The following is a 10816-nucleotide window of genomic DNA, read 5'->3' as shown; positions in this document are numbered from 1 at the left end:
ATTAGCGTTCTATAAGATTGATATTTAAAAGTTGAAGAATAATAAAACATGTTCATGAAACATTATTCGCTAAAATGTTTGATAGATCTGTTTCTTCATATTATAAGGTAGATCTATTTTATTTTAGTATTTTAATAATAAATATGTAAAGCACATTCTATTATCTATATACGTACTATGGCTCGTATGAGAGAGCTGCGTCTCATTTTTTTTCTATCGGACTTTAAATGAAGTATATATGACTATTTTTCTGTAGTTAAGTTTGTTACATCATTGTCACTTCAAACACCGTTTATGGTACCAGAATATAAAATTGACAATGAACTTGTAGCAGATTTTTTTAACGTTATTGATACCAAACGGTAATATGTAGCGTCCACGATTCCAATAATTTAGGTATAAAATGTAGTTTAAATGGCCTTTAAAACGCACCAGAGACGTTCTAGGTACAAAAAAATTCAGGGGGGCATGCCCTCGGACCCCCCATACAAGGACCTCAGATACTGCCTCGGCTTAAAGTTGGGTCTGGCTCCGGCACTGGTTAAACAATAACTTTTTTGTATTTACAATGCAACACATATCAAGTGAAAGAAAAAAACACAGATAACATCATTTAAAATATAAATAATCATATGATGACACAATTTGTTTATGTCATGTTGGCGTATTAATATGCGGAGTCTATTTATAGCGTAAATAACGCTAACAGGGTGTACATGTATGTTCAAGGGAAGTTACTCCGTATGTTGATATAAATATTCATCGAAGAGTTCTCGCTCTTGGTGGAACAATGCGTGGGGTCACAATTGGGGTAAAAATAGTGCCGGTAAAACAGTGAAAATTATCGATAATTTTCACTGATAATTTTCACTGTTTTAACAGTGAAATTATCAGTTTTAATTCACTGATAGTTCTCTATAAACCACCGGAAAGCATAAAATAAATAGCTGTGTATCAAAAATAAAATATAACCTTATAGTTGTAATACAATTATTCTGATGGTTTCTTATATTTCAAGAACTCGATGGTGTTTATAACAACCAATCAAAAACGTTTGCTATTGATAAAAAACACGTCACATTGACGAATACACTTTCGTCGGCATGTGTTAGAAATCAATTATGAACGAATACGCTATGCATAAATATGTGTGCAATTGAATCAATACTTTAAAGCAAACATAGTTAAAAATAATATTATGATATGTTTGTACAATGCACAGCCCGAATGCAGTATGATATTTTACATGGCATTTTTTACATTAAAAAGCGCATGCACAAACACCTCCGATTTCCGGTTTGTCTGCCAGTTTAAAGGTCGTGTGAATCTCACGCTACAACGGCACACACTTAGCATTACTGCGTCAGTCTACGAGATTAAATTGCATATGGTTTGATTTGCATATTGCGTGTTTTTAATTCAGTCTGTGTAGCAGAATATTTAATCATCCAATGTACATATAACTTACATATATTTTATAATGTATTACAATATTATATAAACAAAATAACAACTAACAATTCGATAACAATGAATGTTAAGTCTCTTCCATTTCTATAAATGCAATAGTTACATTATTTGTATTCGCCTGTGATCGTATCATTGGCATACCTTCGTAGACATTGGCTTTCTCGCTACCGCCCTCGGTTGCGTATTGCCGCAACCGTTCCAATACGGGCCCATGATGCACTTTGGCCTTAATATAATCTATCATGAATTTTATACAGAGCCCTGTTACGGTCAATGCGAGGAGAAAGGCGATCACGAAGAGGTAAAACCCCGCACCGTAGTCGGTATCTGGGTCTTTGTCAGCAAAGATTGCGAACGCCATCATCATACAAAAACCTGAATATAGGTACAACAATAGTTTTTAATTCTGACACGCGTACAAACTTTCTTTGGAAATATGTTAAGAAAATACAACAGTGATGGAATAACCTAAGGTCAACCTTGAATCCATTCTCCGAACAAAACATTTTAGGCACAAAAGTATGCTGTTAGAGGAACAATGTATTTATAGTCTTATTATACAGCTGTCGTAGAAAAATGGCTTCATCGCTTCTTTAAACAGTATATTTTCATATATTAATTATTACATTCGTGGTGATGCAGACACAGTGACAAACCAATTAACTAATATGAGACAATAACATAATATGAGCTATATTTTAAGATACTCAAGTAATTTTTATTTCAACCTGTTTTTTTGTTGTTGTTTTTGTTAAAGAAATTTACCTGCGATCGCCGAGAGCCCGATTGTAAGGTGTAGACAAGAATGGATTTGTCCCTCATAATAAGCGTGTGCAGAAAAAAGGTCACAGTCGCCCCAATCATAGCGAAAAGGCCGAGGAAGGCAAAAGCTCGAACTGCTTTAAAGCACCCTGTCAAATAAAATACGTATGCATCTACGGTTGTACTTATGTTATGTTTTGTACGGTTTCGCAATCCTTATTTAGAAACTGGGATCATACTTTTAATAGTTCACGATCTATGATCTTCACAAGTTTGAACATAAATTTACATATATAAAGCAAATACAACAGACACATGAGATTTAATTAAAATTATACTTATCACCCGCAATACATTAATGTAATTGACACAAAGGCATTTCCATCTAGCAATTTACCTGGCACTTTCAATATTATATTACGCTTGGAGCCGTCGATGCATATTTTCCAAAGTCCGTATGACTGTTCCAGAAGAACTAGCATACCAGTCGTTGCGTGCCAGGGCCAAGATACAGAACAGAACATTTAACGCAGCAATCACAATCACAGCAAAGCCGAGAAGCCGTTTCATTCTCGAGGTTATGTTCTGTTGATGTTTCACGCTTATGAATGTTATTTACGAAGTGATTAATAGACACAATCAGTTGGTTTTCTTATTTAACGCTTTATCCGTTTTCAAGCAATGAAAATAATTCCCGAAGTAGTAATTCAACTGAAATATGCAGTGCATATATTTTTATTGCAAAATGTCATACGCACAGTAATTCTTAAAATAAATTGCATCCTGAACCTTTATGTTTTTACGATTATGCGCATGTAATTGAAGTAAACACATCGTTCAGTTCGCGTATATATATATCAAAGCGCTGAAGGCAATACATTTGTTCGCTGTTGTATAATCTTAGACGCAACTCAGTTTTCAAAATTGTTATAGCTTTTTATATCCATAGTTTGAAATGACCACAACCCATTCAAATTTATAAAGAGTGTGTCTTAAAACACATGTTAAGATGTGTTGTTGTTGTGTTTTTTTCAAATCATTGATACAGCTAATAAGTGTACACAGGCTAATCTTAGTTGCATGCATTAAGCCCCGTTTTCACTGAAAGCAGCCAATATGTACAGATTTCAATGATAAACACTAGACTGGCCAACGTTGTCTTACATGCTGTTAAATACACACTATGTACTGTACCAGTGAGAACAGGCAGATGCGGTGATTAGAGTAGACTCTTTTAGCATTCTGTCGTCTGCTAAATTTTACTGGAGTTATCCACACAGGCAGTCAAGGGTTACGGTTCCTAGCGTAGCTAAGGCATACTGATTTGCAAAATTCGGTCTGCATTATTTGTGGGCTTACGCTCACAAATAATAATGAGATATTACGATACTAAAGCGCGAGTTGTCTGATTAGACTTAAGATCGCACCGCATTTTTACCAACGTCATTTTGAAATACTGTGGATTCGATTTTGTTAAAGTTGATATCTGGTTTACTAAAAGAACATATTCCAAAGTAAAATGTCAGTGACTAAATGAATTTTACTTTACCATTTAAAAAAAATGCTAAGAACGCGTTCAGTAAACTTAACATACAAAACAGTATGCATGGAATGTTTGTATTCTGTATTTTATTGGTATTTACATTTTTAAACAAATGTTGAATTATATACATGTTTAGATAATTAAAGTGGTTATATAAAACATCATTAGTATTTGTATCGAACTATATTTGTACCAGTAAATGCTAGGTTAAAAATAATATCTCAATTTCCTCGTCTACCCCAAACTAATATATTGCAAAATTAGGACTCGGTTGTTTAAAGACCATTTAATGGAAACTACCACCGGGCCTTGCTTCGATTGCTTGTGTACCATTTATGATGAGGAGCTTCTTAATTAAGAATTATATATGCTCTTTTGAACTATTTTGGTCATTGAATTAATTATGTCTATAGTCTTGTGGGCATCAAGTTGTTTTGTTAAAACAAAGCACACCCTAATAATCATGTTGTTTTGATAAACCATTACCAGTTTTTTTGTCTCTGATCCAAATGTATGGTCATCTTTTAGAAAATACAAAATAACGATATTTTGGTGCATCTGTTTTTGTAGCGGAATTATAACAATTGTATATAAAGAAAACTAATAAGTATTAAGTTTATAAATTTTCATTAATTATTGCAGTTTCCAAAAGACACACTTACTGATGTCATTCATAAGTACAAAATAGTTTCATTATTTACATCTTTTACATCTCATGCAACAGAGAACAAGCAGTCCATTGGGTGAATGCTCATAATAAATTGTATGGATAATACGATGACAGAATAACATACAATATCATTTAGCCATAAGGAATACCGTTTATATGTTATTATTTTCAGTTAAATAAATTAAACAACTAGTATGTCAAAATCAGTGAATTACGATTTAAGGGAGAGCAATGTGATATGCTCAAAAATGAGAGCGCCATGTTTGTCTACCTTGTTTAAGAATAATTGGGAGTATCTCAATTTAGCAATTAATTTCATACGATATTTTAACTATATCACAAAGTGTACTCCGTTACTTACCTATAAGAAATTAAATTTATTATCGAAAAAAAGTATTATATAAGTTTATATTGATATTTGCATTTGAAAATGCCCTACCATTCATCGGAAATAATGCACTAGGATGGAAGTTAACCCAATCTAACTCCACACTTTTATTAAAACCTTTGTCCGAAACTTTTTTCGACCCAAAGGCAGGCGATGGGTGGTTAGCCCGAACTGGGTATCTACCCAGGAATAAATGGGTTTCTCTTCAAATTTACCATCAAAATACACACCGATTCACTCGAAATAACGCACATATGTGTTTAATCCTTGGACCCCGAACTAATTTTAATCTTAGCCCGAAACTATATTAGCTCCACACGCAGACGACGGTTGGTCAATGTGTATGAGGGCGTTACTGGGGAATAACTTTGTTCAGAAAAGCCACAAAAGGCCTTTTAAAGTTAACCACCAATAAACTAAACGTGCAGTTGGTCCGTAACTATTGTTTGTTTTTAAACGAAAATATTTGCTTCAAGCATATAATCGATTGAAACTTGTTTATTTAAACAACAAAGAGCTTGTAAAATAGAAAAATAAACATATATTTGCATTTATTTTTGGTTTCTATCTGTTTCCTTGTCGATTACATTTTAATCAAAAGAAACTCGTGTGCGGGTAGTAATCAAACGGGTATTTATCACATAAGTAGCAGATTCAGCATCTGCATCATCCGTATCATCCTCGTCATCATCAACATAACATTTGCTTGTTTTTGTATGCTAAACAATCGATAATCTACATATTTCTATGTAGACATATACGCATTTGTCAATAAATTATCAGGGAGAAATCGAGTATTATTTATTAAGACTTGTATATTTTGTTATAGCATTATATGTGCTATTTTAAATGGTATTTGCATGCTGCTTCAAAACTATGGAGGCATTTACATATATAGCAGGGTTGGTTAGGTCTGTTAAGCTTTCATGCAAAACTGCGCCATTATTTTTTCCTGATATTAATGCTTTCATTAAAAACCGTAAACATTCTTCCTCCAAAGTTTTGAGAAGCACACAATATTAAAGAATGGTTAGATCAATTGAATGTATCACTGCTTTAAAATTGTACTGTTACTTTGTTTGGGTCAATTAAAAGTCAAAGTACTGACAGTACTGGTGTGACGATGCTTTTGAAGAGGATGGATATAAAAGCATCAATTTAAGTTTATCTACATCACCACAATTGTGTATGTTGGTACGAGAAAAAAATTTGGGTACACCATTTTTGGTACGAAACAATTATGCGGAAAAAAAAATTGGGTACGAAACAAAATGTGGATACGAAACAAAATTTTGGTACAAGAAAAATTGGGTACGAAAAAAAATTTGGGTACGAAAAATATTTGGGTACGAAAAAAAATTGGGGTATGAAAAAAAAATTGTGTACGAAAAAAAAATTGGTTACGAACAATTTTGGGCACGGAAAAAAATTGGGGGTACGGGGAAGTAGAACCTGTGGGGAACTTGACCCACAATCTCACATTTTCGGCCCTTTCCGTCAGACATCGGATAAGTACCTCGAAGGCAATAGTATGAATACACATTTCGGAAGCGGTAATGCGGTCCTACCTACGCGCGTTAAAATGTAAGCGAAATATGTAAACAAAGCGGTAGCCTGTCAGGAATGTTTGAATTGACGAAGAAAGTCGTATATTGATGTAAGTTTTTTGAATGAAATGTTCAGAAAATATATTAAATAAGCAATGGCGATATTTTTCTCAGCCACATAATTGTTAATAGTTTGATATATCACAAAATGAAAGTGAAAGTAGAACTGTCAAAAATGATAACCTGTCAACGTGTTTCTTTTTCTGGCACGAGAGGGCGATTACACTCAATATGTTTACATTTTTACCATAGGCTTTGTCAATGACCTTTATAGTATGGGTGGCTTTGCTATTATTTATTGCTATCATGTAACTGCATGATTGTTTATATGTTTACAATACACAAAGCATAAATAATTATATAAATATACTGATAGAGCTTATAATAATCTGAGAACTAAAGCCAGGTCAATTAAAATACAATTTTGTGTCCTGATTTCGTGAAGACTTGACCATGCATGTCCTAGATTTCAAAATCAAGGCCCTGGTCTGACACATTGGTAACATTAATGTTAATCTGTTACCAGGCTTCTGAAATTAGTTTTTATTGAACTATGTACGGAAATCTAAATCAGGCACTGATTTTCCTTTTTTTCAAACAGTCATAGATCAGTTGCGGCCTCTCGGTAATGACCGATTTTTGCTTACTTGTCACACCCTTAAAACTTTCCACACTTCTATAATAGCAAATCTGGATTTAGGTGATCTTCAATGGTACATTTAAACTTTAGCTCTGTTACAAGAGTGCTGGTTAAGTCAAGTCACATATTTAAATTTAGGCCATGTCAAAATCAAAGTGTCAAAGACAAATGAAAGATACGTTCATTAATGTTTGTCCAATTGTTCACTACTGCTGTTGTTTTTATATAATATAACTTATGACCATCATGTGAGAGAAAATTCACATTATCTTAGGTTTAGCAGCCTTTTAAATAACAAAGTTGGCTAGTTTTCAATGTCGCTTCTGGTGATCAAACCCGCAGCGCAACCTCCTGCAATCAAAGTCGACACTCTTCCACTAGGCTTTTAGAAAGATTCTGAAATATTTTGATACCTCGAGAGCAACCAAACCAAAAATTAAGTCAAATATTGCCGACTCGGTTTTATTGAGTCGGTTCATGAGAGATAATAGAGCTCGATTGGTCATTATCGGCTCGGGTACTACTTACATGTACCCCGGGTACTCTTAAGTATACTTACATGTACAACGGTTACGGTAAATATACGTAATCGTACTCGGTCGATATTAGACTGTGTACCCGAGTTGTATTACCGCCCAAAATCCCGATGTCGTAAAACGCGCAACCAATTACACTTCAACACCGTTATTTCGAACACCGATAATCCGAAGTCACCGTTATTTCGAAGTATTTTTCTGGTCCCGATTTTGATGCTTGTTTGTTTAATGTTAAATGTCATTGTTTATCCGAACTTCGTTAAACCGAAGAAATCGTTAATTCGAAGTGATTCTGTCGGTCCCAACATTATAATTCGCACCTAATTATCAATCTTTAATCCGAAGTCAAAACTGCATAATACTGAGCGTAATTTCACACCTTTGTCGTGGCACGTCAAAAGCCGATAATTACACATCGCGTATTTTTAAAAAAAAGGTTAATTCATTTCCGAAAATGTATGCATATGTTTGTATGTCTGATAATTTGTGCTATTCGTTTTATTTTATGTGTTCTGTAATAAGAGAAAAATAAAAACAAGAAAAAGAATCGTTTTATGTCATGACCCATTAATGCCTAGTGGACTCTTCCATCCTTCTAAATTGGATCAACTTATTTTCAAAATTAGGGATGTCTAGTATATTTATTTCTATAAAAATATATTTAGAATATTTCTTACAGAAATTCCTTTAAGCAAACAGCGCAGACCCTGATGAGACGCCGCATCATACGGCGTCTCATCTGGGTCTATGCTTTTTACCAAGGCCCTTTTTCTAGACGCTATACTAGGCATAAATGGGTTAAACAAAGTTCTCTTTAAAAAAACTGCATCAACATGCTTTTTGAGTATGTGTTCCGATAATATAGAGGCCATTTTCCAAAAAGTGACATAAATGTGATAATTATTATAATTAATAAAAAAAAATAGCTGACAACAACTGATTTAGCATTTCCCGGGTACGGTAGAAAAATCGAGCTATCTCAATCGGACTGGCTCGGTCTTTTATATAGGTCGCCATTGTGAAGAATTTGTTCATGATATGATAACTTAGACGAGCTGCTGAAGCAGCATTGTCAAAAATGTTTCCCATTATTGAGTAGAAATTTTGATTATAACGTTCAAATCGCGGTTCGCGGTTCGTCTCGCAGATTACACAATGCACCCAATTATTTAGCTACTTGAACCGTTTTTGCAGATAACTATTCCTAATAAAATCGTGTTTCCGTATCAAATTGTATGACTGTTCCTGGTGGTTATGTTGAAATTGTTAAATTTATGTTGAGCGGAAAACTTACATGGACTTTCAAACACTTATAAGTGATACTTGTATTTTAAAGAAATGTGTTTTTGACAAATGCTTAATGGCCGACTGACAGCCATTGTACAATTAAGTATTTTTCAGCTTTCATTCACTTCATATAACATTAAAATTAAAATACGGTACTATGTGTTTGCAGGTTTCAAAGATTTCAGTAAGAAGAAAATGTAGTTAAATACATTTATAAAGCTAAACATTGTAAAATAAACAATACATTTAGTTGCATATATTGTGTTCTGTGTAGGTCTTTTTTAAATATTACTTTAAACAATTAACATTTACTCTCCTTATATTTATGAAGGACGATTTGTAGATCAAGTGTTTCAATTCAGGGAAATGTCTTAGCAATCGAGGAGAGCTGCGAGTGTTCTCGTCATAAAGGAAGATTTTAGGCGGCTGTCCCTATTCATAATCTTAGGTCTAGTGCAAGTAAATTATGTCTGAAGCACATACTCGACTGAACAATACCATCATATAATTACTTTTCAAGTAAATGTGTTACTTTTTTTTAAACCAATTGTTAAGTTAAAGAGGGCTTTTGGAAGATTTAAGTTGTACACTTATGATCGGAAACACAGTTTGGAACACTCTAAACAAAATACAATTACTTTAAAAAGAATACCGATCCAAGTATCAAAGCTTTAACATCAATAGAACCACTAACAAAGCTTAAGTACTAGGGTCGGTGTTGTTTTAACACCCCCATTCCCACAATACTTGTCTTCATTTTCACAGATTATGACCGTATTAAAGTGATGTAGGAGGCGAACTGCGAGTTGCATGTTATTTAATGTGTTCATTTTAATGTCAATCCGAGTTTAACCCGAATCGATGTTTTATACAGACAAAATGATGCTCGCTATAATGCTTTTTTCTCAAAATTATGTTGTTTTTGATATCTTATTACATCAACAACTGCCGACCTTTTTTAAATCTTGACATTGAACTGATACCTCACAAATGACTTTTGGGCCATTCTATAATGTCATGGACCAAGTGACAATAGTCTTATTTTTTAATAATGAGGAAAACAAAGGAGTGCGTGTCAACCGTTTCGGTGGCATTTGTAACGATTTGTGATACACATTCAGTTGGTGATATCTCGTAATTGAGGCTACAATATTACTACAGTCACTTGGGCAAAGGTATTGCTGAAATCTAATTTTCACTGTTTATGCCTATGGGGTTAAGTGATTTAGGAGGCGTACTGCGAGTTGCCTGTCATTGCATTTGTACATTTTAATGTCAATCCGAGTTTAACCCGACCGACATGTTTTATACGACTAAATAATGCTCTCTTTAAAGCTTTTTTTGCGCAATTATGTTGTTTTTGATATCTTATTAGACCAACAACTTCCCACCTTATTGTTACATTGACATTGAACTGATACTTCGCACATGTCTTTTAGGCCATACTGTGATGTAACGGACCAAGTGACAATAGTCATATACTTGATACTTCTGTTGTACATAGTGTACAAGGATAGATTATTATTTCCTAGTAGATTATGATACAGTACACATCAGTAGTGCTAATCAGTTCACTTCAGGCCTGGCCTGAGGTGATATGTGTTTTATCTACATTTAACAATTTTGGCAATAATCACAATATTTCATTCTAGTATCTTAAAATTCTTGTTTTTAAGTCAGTTTTTTTTATCTTTTGAATGAAAGTTAAGATTAGCACTACTGATATGGCTTTTAGTTAACTGTACAGTTGTTGCATTTTTGACAGCATTATGTATATACTCTTTTCAGTAATTCAGTAATCATGGTGTTTAATTGTCAGATATATCTACATATATCAAGATGAAAACATTTATATTGTATAAAAATGTTAAATAGTAGTTGATCTACTAAAACATTAGGTTACCAACAAGACA

At 33.6% G+C, this 10816-nt stretch overlaps 1 long non-coding RNA gene across 1 annotated transcript; it reads right to left on the bottom strand.

The window, feature by feature from the left end:
* Nucleotides 1-1552: 1552 nt before the first annotated feature.
* Nucleotides 1553-2994, bottom strand: LOC127859580 (uncharacterized). Its single transcript, XR_008039466.1, has 3 exons — nucleotides 2630-2994; nucleotides 2236-2381; nucleotides 1553-1845 (listed from the first exon to the last, which is right to left on the bottom strand). It is a non-coding gene; the product is annotated as an uncharacterized LOC127859580 (long non-coding RNA).
* Between the last annotated feature and the right edge of the window lie 7822 nt (nucleotides 2995-10816).

Source organism: Dreissena polymorpha, chromosome 15, assembly GCF_020536995.1.
Source record: "Dreissena polymorpha isolate Duluth1 chromosome 15, UMN_Dpol_1.0, whole genome shotgun sequence".
Taxonomy (NCBI): domain Eukaryota; kingdom Metazoa; phylum Mollusca; class Bivalvia; order Myida; family Dreissenidae; genus Dreissena; species Dreissena polymorpha.
This window is presented reverse-complemented; position numbering and strand designations above follow the sequence as displayed.